Source organism: Mustelus asterias, chromosome 20 (assembly GCF_964213995.1).
Source record: "Mustelus asterias chromosome 20, sMusAst1.hap1.1, whole genome shotgun sequence".
Taxonomy (NCBI): domain Eukaryota; kingdom Metazoa; phylum Chordata; class Chondrichthyes; order Carcharhiniformes; family Triakidae; genus Mustelus; species Mustelus asterias.
Genome location: NC_135820.1, coordinates 53200378 through 53211411, shown reverse-complemented (window position 1 = coordinate 53211411; position 11034 = coordinate 53200378).

The window sequence follows — 11034 nt, the reverse complement described above, 5'->3', positions numbered from 1 at the left end:
ACTATCTTCCAAATCTTTACCGTAATCCGTTCATTACATTCTTGCAACTGTCATTATATTATTTCTGACCAAGACAGATACTCCACTAGTCCTCCATCCATTCTTCTTTAGCTAACTAAATTATCGTTTTTGATGATTAACTGTCAATCATCTCCTGTCTACAGCCTTGTTTGCATTATTCCATAGCCATCCATTTCCTCATTTCTAAATATTGGCAGTTGTTTCCTGTCCCAGTACTGATGTCAGTGTCCCAGCAACTGGAACCTGACTTTCCACACCACTCTTTCAGCCACACTATTTACTTTCTAGCAGTTCGCCCCTATACTAAGTAGCATGTGACTTGGGTGGTAATTTGAAGATTGACCCTCAAGCTTCTGTTTTAAATTTACTCCCTAGTTCCTGATCCTCCCTTCCTGGAGCAGGACCTCCTTCCTGTTCTTTCCTATGTTAATGTTATTGGTTTCAACACCACAACAACTGGTTCCTCCCTATCCTAGTCCCTCCCCAAATATTTGGAAATACTTTCAGTCTAGCACCAGGAAGACAAGTCACTCTTGATATGATTCCAGTAGACACTCCCTATCTCCATAATTATGGAATCCATTATGACTACAACCTTTCTATTCTGTACCCCACCCCCAGTGAATTGCCTTCTGCTCTATAGTAACTCAGTGAGTATTCTGATCATCCTCACCACAGCCTCCCTCTGTTTCTCACAGATAACAGCTACATGATATGCGCTGAACAAGACCAGTTTCTGTGGTTTCTCCTCCTTTGCTTTGGCTAAGATCCCCACACATCCTACTGCCAATTTACAGGCTCTTCTTCCTAATCCTGTACCTCGCCATGTGGTGTGACTTGTTCTGGAGCAAATCATCCGGATATTCCTCTCCCTCCCTTATGTATCTTGCATTCCAGTTCAACAACTCCAAGAGTAAGGATAACTCTGCACGTGGGCATTTCCCAAAAACTTGGTCATCCGGGATTGTTGTCCTGTCTATAAATTCCCACATTCTATGAACCTGCGAACCAGGAAGGGTTTGGGCAATTTTGGAAAGGGGAGGCGGGAGGTGGGTGTTGTATTTTACAGAGCAGGCGGATAGGAAGAAAGGAAGGTACTATCCCAGAGATGGGGGTTTTCCCTGAAGCACAAGATCACCCCCTTGAAAATAGTCCCCAACTCCCTTTCCACCCTTTTATTTCAAAAAAATGGTCTGCCCACTCCTGCCCGTTGGCCCACGCCAACTGTATTTATGGCATGGTCGGCATATTTTCGGGGTCAATTGGCTTGGCAACAAGCTCAGTTAACCCTTGATTATTTATTTATGTGGTGGTCGGACAGACTCACCCCCTGTAATGATGCCCACTACAGGCTTTGTTGGGAACATAAAGATATTTATTAATAAGGAGAAACTGTACAGAGGCCAGCAACCCCCTGACTGCTCTGGAGCAGCCAACCAGCTACCTCAGTCTATACATGTCTATACATGTCGACAACATGCCTTCTCGGTGTCTTCAGCCTCAGTGAAAGCTGCATCCCTGGGGTGATTACCCACTCTTGTCCTAATTGGTTTCCCCAGCCAGGGGAAACCCAGCTCTTCTGCTGTGTTGTCCTTAAAAGGGGTTATCACCACAATCACCACATCGCTCCCCCATATTATATAGGAGGTGAACTCAGGGTTTGGGCAGGAAGGTGATGAGTTGTGTGCACCTGCCTTGTTTTACCCCTACCGAAAATGCACTCCAAACAGGAGCTTGTAAAATCCAGCCCATTAACTCTGTATCTCTCTCTCCACAGATGTTGCCAGACCTTTCTATCCCTTTCTACTTTTTTTTCAGATCATCAGCTATGCAGCATTTTGCTTTCATTAAAACTGCCTTTGAGCTCTGGAGAGTCTACAGTTCCTGAACCATTCCACTGAGTGGCACTACAGGCTTGTAGATGAGATGCCAAATCCCTTGCAATCAGCCTGATCTCCATCTCACCCAATTCCACTTGTCTGGCAGAATTACTTCTGTGCACTTTCAAAGATAGTAAGGAGTCTAACAACACCAGGTTAGAGTCAAACAGATCACTTTCAAAGAAACAGGATACTCGAACTCCTGTCTGACAAGTTGCAAACATTTAGTCCATTTAATTCAAATTTTGTATATTCGTAAGATAAGTAATCAATGGCTGCAATGATTGAACAGTTTTATTTGGCCTTCAAATTCAGGTTATGTGGTGAACCATTGTTGGTTACCACCAGGTAGTGCTGAGCCATGGTCTGGCCAGTACTATGAGTCTGTAGATATGTTACTGTTGGGGTTAGGGTTGGGCTGTTCTACCTGTTAATATAGTCCTATAGTTGGCTATAGTAAATAGTTGGCTCCGCCTTCTGGGAGAGGTATAAAGGTCACTGCTCTGCCTGGTGACCCTTTAGTCTGGGATTGTATATTGTATATAGTAGCTCCGTTATTGTTGGCAATAAAAGCCTTTATTTCCCGGGTACATCCTGCCTCCCGTGTGATTTATCGCGCATCAGGTTATAAATACAATTTCAACAACTACAGTAAATTGCAATGTTAAGTTCTAATATTTGATTCTGTGCATGCCAACTTAAAAGCGTACCATGAAACAAAAGACAATTTAATAAATACTAAATCATGCCACAGTTTTACTTCCACTTTTACCTAAATGCAAACTGGTCATGGATATGCAATGTTGCATAACAAGAAGTATAACTCAAGAGTAAAGTTTGACGCTCAGGTTGAGGGTCAGTTTATGGTGTGGGTTTCCCACTGGGTCCAGTTTAATTGCGGTTCAGTGTGAAATTGAGTTCAAAACATTCTCAGGCTGTGGGATCTACTAGCTGGGAGCATTTGGACCAAATTCCCATGATTGTAATCTTAGCAGATACGTGACAGCATTTGGAAATGGACAAGATAAGCTCTGAAAATGCTTACAGGCACAAATCGGTGCCAGCTGAGTGCCACCAGCCTTCTTGGGTCTTCTGACAAGTAACTAGTATTATGTATGCAAATGTAGATATAATTAACTTCTTACAATTAGTCAACAGTGATAGATCTGTTTCCACGGTGATCCTATTTCAATCGGTAAGCCTTTATGTTGCATTGTATTGCACCTACTTAAACTACATGCTTTATTTGATTCCTTTTCAAAATACTAAATTGGGGGTGCAAACAGTGGCAAACAGTAAATTTATGACTAGTAATAAGCTGCAATTAAAAGATTTTGGACATTTGAGGATGTATTAATGGGAAATATATTTATTATGCCTATTTCCTGTAAAGTATGCCCTGTCCTGTCAATAGTCAGTGTTATTTCCAGGTTCCTAACAGTTCTGTCAGTGTTCACAGTTTGATGTGGTGTCAGTATTTACAGATTACTGTGGAGCCTCCTGCCGTTAATGGGAATTTGGCCAGAGGAGTGGAGTGTGACCGCAGCAGGGTGTGAGAGTTTGGTGAGCTGAGGTGGCTCAGTGAGGAAGGGCGGGAGAGACTCCTCTGTTTTTTCTTATTTTATCGCTCTGTAGGAATTGGTCCTTGCTTTACTACAGGGGGAGGAGCGAGCTGTTGGGTATCCAATAAGTGATGATGTGGAGATGCCGGCGTTGGACTGGGGTAAACACAGTAAGAAGTTTAACAACACCAGGTTAAAGTCCAACAGGTTTATTTGGTAGCAAAAGCCACACAAGCTTTCGGAGCTCCAAGCCCCTTCTTCAGGTGAGTGGGAATTCTGTTCACAAACACCAATAAGTGGTCAGGGACTATTCCACTCCTAAATTTTAACTAATACAGGAATTTGTGATAAGATTAATAAATATATAAAAGAAAATAAATAATTGAATTAATTAATTACATAATTAAAGCACGTAAATACGGCAGGACAGGTGATGTGTCATGACTGCAGCTCCTAAATACCAGTGTAATCCAGGGCAAGCACATCTGCAGTGAATGTCTCAGCTTGAGGAGCTTCGACTCTGAATCATTGAGCTGGAGGCTGAGCTGCGGATACTGCGACACATCAGTGAGGGTGAGAGTTACCAGGATGCTTTGTACCAGAAGGTGGTCACATCCCTTGGGATAGGGTCTTCTGATTTGGAAGATGGTCCGGGACAGGGGGGTGTGACTTCGGCTGAGGTCAAGGAAGGAAAACAAGAGAGGGCAGGAGTGCAAGAGTGTCATCCACTGCAATTGTCCAATAAGTTTGAGGTTTCCTCAGCTTAATGAGAGTAGGGGCTGCAGGGTGGATGAGCTGACTGACCATGGCACCATGGCGCAGGAAGCTATTCAAGTGGGCACAAAGTAATATAATGGTAGTTGGGGACAGTATAGTAAGGGGGATTGACACTGTTCTCTGTAGCAATGAATGTGAGTCCAGACGGCTGTGTTACCGGCCCGGTGCCAGGGTTTAGGACATCTACTCCAGGCTGGACAGGAACTTGCAGTGGGAGGGAGAGGATCCAGTGGTCATGGTCCATGTAAGTACCAACGATGTAGGCAGGATGAGGAAGGAGATTCTGCGTGGTCAGTCTGAGGAGCTAGGCACAAATTAAGAAGCAGAACCTCAAAGTTACTAATTTCTGGATTATTACCTGAGGAAATTGGCATAGGACAAATAAAATTAAAGAAATGAATGTGTAGCTCTAAGAGTGGTGTGAGAAAAGTGGGTTCCAGTTCATGGAGCACTGGCACCAGTATTGGAAAAAGTGGGATCTGTACCTATGGGATGATCTACACTGGAAACGTGCTGGGGCTGGAAAGTGGAGAGGGGGAAAGGGATCAAATTTGGTAAGAGGTTGGGTGGAATTTTCCCCCAAAAAATTCCAAGTGTCATAACAGCAAGAAAAATGGGGTGAACTGCGCCGATCTCCTGTGCGCGCTCCGCAGCGCAATCTTTTGTCACTTTTTTGGAGAGTAGTGAGTTGTGCACCAGTACTGAGGGGGAAGGGGGCTAAAAACGCTGGTGAGCCGGCTGCAGAGAGCTCGGGCACTGTTTCGCAAGGACACCCAATCAGAGTGCAATGTGAGACCTCCTCCCACACCCAACAAACACCGACACCGCCCCCTTCAGCGGCAGCATGCTTCCCCCCAGGTGACACAGGTTGCCTGCATTGGGGCATCAGGGCCCACTCGATGCCCCTGCTGGACCTCCGACGTGCCCTCCAGCATGATCCCCGACATCATTACCTTCTCCACGATCCATCCCTGCACTTATTGGAGCGGTGTAAAGGCTCCCTAGTTGTAACTACATGGTCGGACAGATTATGAAGGAAGAAATTTGGGAGCTTATCAGCAAGATACAATGATAATCATGGGGGATTTTAATTTACATATAGACTAGAAAAATTGGGTGGGCAAAGTTAGTTTAGGTGAGGGGTTCAAAGAATGTTTTGCAAGTAGTTTCCTAGCTCACCAGTGTGTTTAGCCCCCCACCCCGCGCCCCCCCCCTCCCGCCCCCCCCCCCCCCCCCCCCCCCCGAGTTCCACCCCCCTCCCCACAACACACAATTTGTAAATTGTTGTAAAAACCCAACTGGTTCACTAATGTCCTATAGGGAAGGAAATCTTCTGTCCTTCTGGTCTGACCCACATATGAGTCCAGATCCACAGCAATGTGGTTGACTCTTAAGTGCCCTCTGAAATGGCCTAGCAAGTCAATTATTTCAAGGGCAATTAGGGATTGGCAACCAATGCTGGCCCACATCTCATGAATTAATAAAACTAAAACTTAAAGAAAAGGCATATAATCGTGGCAGGTTAGAAGGTTGGATTGAATATAAAGAGCAGCAAAGAATGACAAAAATATTTATAAGGAAGGAAAAAATAGAATGCAAGAAAGATAGCTAGAAATATAAAAATGGTAGTAACAGTTTCTATTAACAAAGTGAGTGCTGATCCTGTGAAGTTGTTTTTGGGGAATTGATAATAGAAAGTAGGGCTATGGCGGATCAATTGACCAAGTATTTTGTAACACTACAGAGGACACAAGTAACATCCCAGAAATAGCTGTAAATCAGGGAATGGAAGGGAGTGATGAACCCAGAAATATTACAACCACCAGGGAAGTGGGACTGAGCAAATTGTTGGTGCTACAGGCTGCAAATCTCTGGGAACTGATGGACTTTATCCCAAGCCTTTAAAGTATTGGTCCGGAGATAATTGATACGTTGGTTTTAATTTTCCAAAATTCCCTTGATTCAAGGAAGGTTCCATGAGATTGGAAAGGAGCAAATGTAACTCTTTATTAAAAAAGAGAGAGAGACAGAAAGCAGGAAATTATAGGCTATTTCGTAAAACATCTGTCCTGGGAAAAATGTTCGAAGTTATTATTGAAGATGTTGGGGGCGATTCTCCTGAAACAATTCTAAGTGTTGAATTCACATAAAAACTGTTTTTTTCAGCGGGAGTTTCAAAATTAATTTCCCACACTCTGTGCACTGCTGAGTGCACAAATGTAAATCACTCTGAAAATTGGTGGGTGGGGCCGGCAGCACAGCATTGAGCGGGCCACTGCGCAGATCTGTCAGTGCCGAGATTGGCGCGTGCACAGTAGCCCTGCACTGCTGGCCTCCTGATTGCTGGCCAGGCCCACGACCCCCGCATCCCTGGCTCCCTGGACGTGTCCGGGCCAGCCTCGACCCCCCCCTCATCCCCCCCCACCCTCCTGGCCCATAGGCCCGATCTCCCAATTCCCTCCCCTGCCACCAGCAGCCCTGATCCCCCCCCCCCACCCCGGCAGTCCCACCACACCCCCGACATACCAACCTCCCCACCGCCCCCCCCCCCCCCCCCCCACCCAGATGGCTAGCCCCGATTGCTGCCTCCGTCCCTCTGTAGAATGGCAGCAGAACCCCCCACCCCCACTGATCTCCCCTAGAGCCCCCATCAGGTCCTGCCCCATTAGGTCCCGCCCCCTTGGCACTGCCAGATGCCCAGTGGGCAGTGTCAAGGTGCCCCCTGGCCATTGCCACTTTATCCCTTGGGCAGTGCCAGGGGGCCCAGGCTAGCTCTGCCAAGGTGGCAATGCCCAGGGCGCACACCTCTGGTGCCCTGACCCTCTGGGGGCCTCGATGGCCCCCTTCACTCCAGCAGGGTCAGGCCGCCTGCTCCCCGCAAGTGGGGAGCTATAGTAAACCCCGCCGGAGTGAACCACTCCTGGCGGGGGTGGGGGGAGACGCTAGCGGGCCGGAGACGTCAGTCCTGGACCTGTTGATGGTATTTAAAATAGATTTAAATTCTCATTTAAATAAATCATTCAGCTCCATGCCAAATTCTGGCGCAGAGCTGACAACACCGGAAATCCAGCTGCCGGACACTCGTGGAGGCTGTGGCGCCCAGTGGGGAGCCCGTGAAACAGCCTCCGCTTGAGTCTCCCAGCCCACTGTGCTACAAAGGCAGCACAATGGGCTGGGAGAATCGCCCCCATTATATTAGGGTGCTTTGAAAAATTCAAGGCAATCAGGCAGAGTTAACATGGATCTGTGAAAGGCAAATCGTGTTTAACAAATATTGGAGTTCTTTGAAGAAGCCACATATGCTGTGGATGAAGGAGAGCTGGTGGATGTACTGTAGCAGAAGACATTTGATATGGTGCACAAAATAACAAGTGTTTGCTAGAGCGGTTGGGGAGGGTTTAAACTAATATGCCAGGGGAATGGGAACCTATGTAAGGAGACCGAGAAAAGGGAGCAAGGACAAAATGTGGGGAGAATGTTCCAACTACATCTAAAATCAGGAAAAAAGTTAAAAGGAAGGAGAACTCAGGAGACGTTATTAATGGAAGTGTTAGGATTCAAAAAGAAGGTACAAAAACAAGCATCAGGGCACTTTATCTGAATGCTCTTGGCATTCGAAACAAGGTAAATGAGTTGACGGCACAAATCATTGCGAACGAGTATGATTTGGTGGCCATTGCAGAGACATGGTTGCAGGATGGTCACGACTGGGAGTTAAATATCCAAGGCTATCAGACTGTTCAGAGGGACCGACAGGAAGGTACGGGAGGTGGTGTAGCTCTGATATCTAAAGATGACATCAGGGCAGCAGTGAGAGATGATATATGTTCTATGGGAAAAAAGGTTGAATCCATTTGGGTGGAAATTAGAAATAGTAAGGAGAAAAAGTCACTGATATGTGTAGTCTATAGGCCACCAAATAATGACATCATGGTGGGCGAGAAATAAACAAAGAAATAACTGATGCATGTAAAAATGGTACAGCAATTATCATGGGGGATTTTAATCTACATATCAATTGGTCAAACCAAGTCGATCAAAGCAGCCTTGAGGAGGTGTTCACGGAATTTATCCGCGATAGCTTCCTTAACAGTATGTAATGGAACCTACGAGGGAGCAAGCTATCTTAGATCTGGTCTTGTGTAATGAGACAGGAATAATTAATAATCTTACAGTTAGGGATCCTCTCGGAAGAAGCGATCACAGTATGGTTGAATTTAAAATACAGATGGAGCGTGAGAAGGTAAAATCCAATACCAGTGTCTTGTGCTTAAACAAAGGAGACTACAAAGGGAGGAGGGAGGAGTTGGCTAAGGTAGACTGGGAACAAAAACTTTATGGTGGGACAATTGAGGAACAGTGGAGGACTTTCAAAGCAATCTTTTACAGTGCTCGGCAAACTTATATACCAGTGATAAGGAAGGACTGTAGAATAAGAGATAATCAGCCATGGATATCTAAGGAAATAAAGGAGGGTATCAAGTTGAAAGAAAATGCATACAAAGTGGCAAAGATTAGTGGGAACCTAGAGGATTGGGAAATCTTTAAAGGTCAACAGAAAGCCACTAAAAAGCTATAAAGAAAAGTAAGATGGATTATGAGAGTAAACTAGCTCTGAATATAAAAACAGATAGTAAAAGTTTCTACAAATATATAAAACGAAAAAGAGTGCTAAAGTAAACATTGGTCCTTTAGAGGATGAGAAGGGGGATGTAATAACTGGAAATGAGAAAATGGCTGAGGCATTGAACAGGTATTTTGTGTCGGTCATCACAGTGGAATTCACAAATAACATGCCAAAAATTGATGACAGGAAAGCTATGGCAGGTGAGGACCTAGAAACTATCATTATCACGAAAGAGGTAGTGTTGGGCAAGTTAATGGGGCTAAAGGTAGACATGTCTCCTGGTCCTGATGGAATGCATCCCAGGGTACTAAAAGAGATGGCGGGAGAAAAAGCAAATGCACTAGTGGTAATTTACCAAAATTCGCTGGACTCTGTGGTGGTTCCCGCAGATTGGAAAACAGCAAATGTGACGCCACTGTTTAAAAAAGGAGGTAGACAAAAGGCAGGTAACTATAGGCCGGTTAGCTTAACTTCTGTAGTAGGGAAAATGCTTGAATCTATCATCAAGGAAGAAATAGCGGCACATCTGGATATAAATTGTCCCATTGGTAAGATGCAGCATGGGTTCATGAAGGGAAGGTCATGTTTGACTAATTTGGTGGAATTCTTTGAGAGCATTACATGTGCAGTGGACAATGGGGAACCTGTGGATGTGGTGTATCTGGATTTCCAGAAGGCATTTGACAAGATGCCGCACCAAAGACTGCTACAGAAGATAAAGGTGTACAGTGTTACGGGTAATGTATTAGCATGGATAGAGGATTGGTTAATGAACAGAAAGCAAAGAATGGGGGTAAATTGGTGTTTTTCTGGTTGGCGATCAGTGACTAGTGGTGTGCCTCAGGGATCAGTGTTGGGACCGCAATTGTCTATGATTTACATGGATGATTTGGAGTTGGGGACCAAGTGTAGTGTGTCAAAATTCACAGATGACACTAAGATGAGTGGCAGAGCAAAGTGTGCAGAAGTTCTGAAAGTCTGCAAAGGGATATAGATAGTCTGAGTGGGCAAGGCTCTGGCAGACGGAGTACAATGTTGGTAAATGTGAGGTCATCCATTTTGGTACGAATAACAGAAAATGGGCTATTATTTAAATGGTAAAAAATTGCAACATGCTGATATGCAGAGGGACCTGGGTGTCCTTGTGCAAGAATCACAAGGAGTTGGTTTGCAGGTGCAGCAGGTAATTGAGAAGGCAAATGGAATTTTGTTCTTCATTGATAGAGTGATGGAGTTTAAAAACAGCGAGGTTATGTTGCAGCTGTATAAGGTGCTGGCGAGGCCACACCTGGAGTACTGTGTACAATTTTGGTCTCCTTACTTGAGAAAGGATATACTGGCACTAGAGGGGGTGCAGAGGAGATTCACTAGGTTGATTTCGGAGTAAAGAGGGTTGGCTTATGAGGAGAGACTGAGTAGATTGGGGCTATACTCATTGGAATTCAGAAGAATGAGGGGAGATCTTATAGAAACATATAAGATTATGATGAGAATACATATGATAGAAACAGGGAAGTTGTTTCCACTGGCGGTGAAACTAGAACTAGGGGGCATAGCCTCAAAATAAGGGGAAGCAGATTTAGGACTGAGTTGAGGAGGAACTTCTTCACACAAAGGGTTGTGAATCTGTGGAATTCCCTGCCCAGCGAAGCAGTTGAGGCTACCTCATTGAATGTTTTTAAGGCAAGGATAGATAAATTTTTGAACAGTAAAGGAATTAAGGATTATGGTGAGTGGGCGGGTAAGTGGAGCTGAGCCCACAAAAAGATCAGCCATGATCTTATTGAATGGCGGAGCAGGCTCGAGGGGCCAGGTGGCCTACTCCTACTCCTAGTTCTTATGTTCTATTGGTGTAGGGGGTAACATATTGGTATGTATTGAAGGTTGGTTAAATCAAATCAAATCAAAGCTACCAGGATACAGAAAGTTGGCATAAATGTGTCTTTTTCTAATTGGCAGGGTGTGAAGACTGGTTTACACAGGGATCATTGTGAGGGTCTCAACCTTTTAGAAATTATATAAATTACTTGGATGAAGGGATGGAAAGTAGGGTTGCAAAATTTGCTGTCGACACAGAGGTAGGTAAGAAAGTACATTGAAAAGAAGACATAAGGAGGCTACAAAGGAATGACAGACATGGGGAGAATGTGCAACCTGCACATTCTTT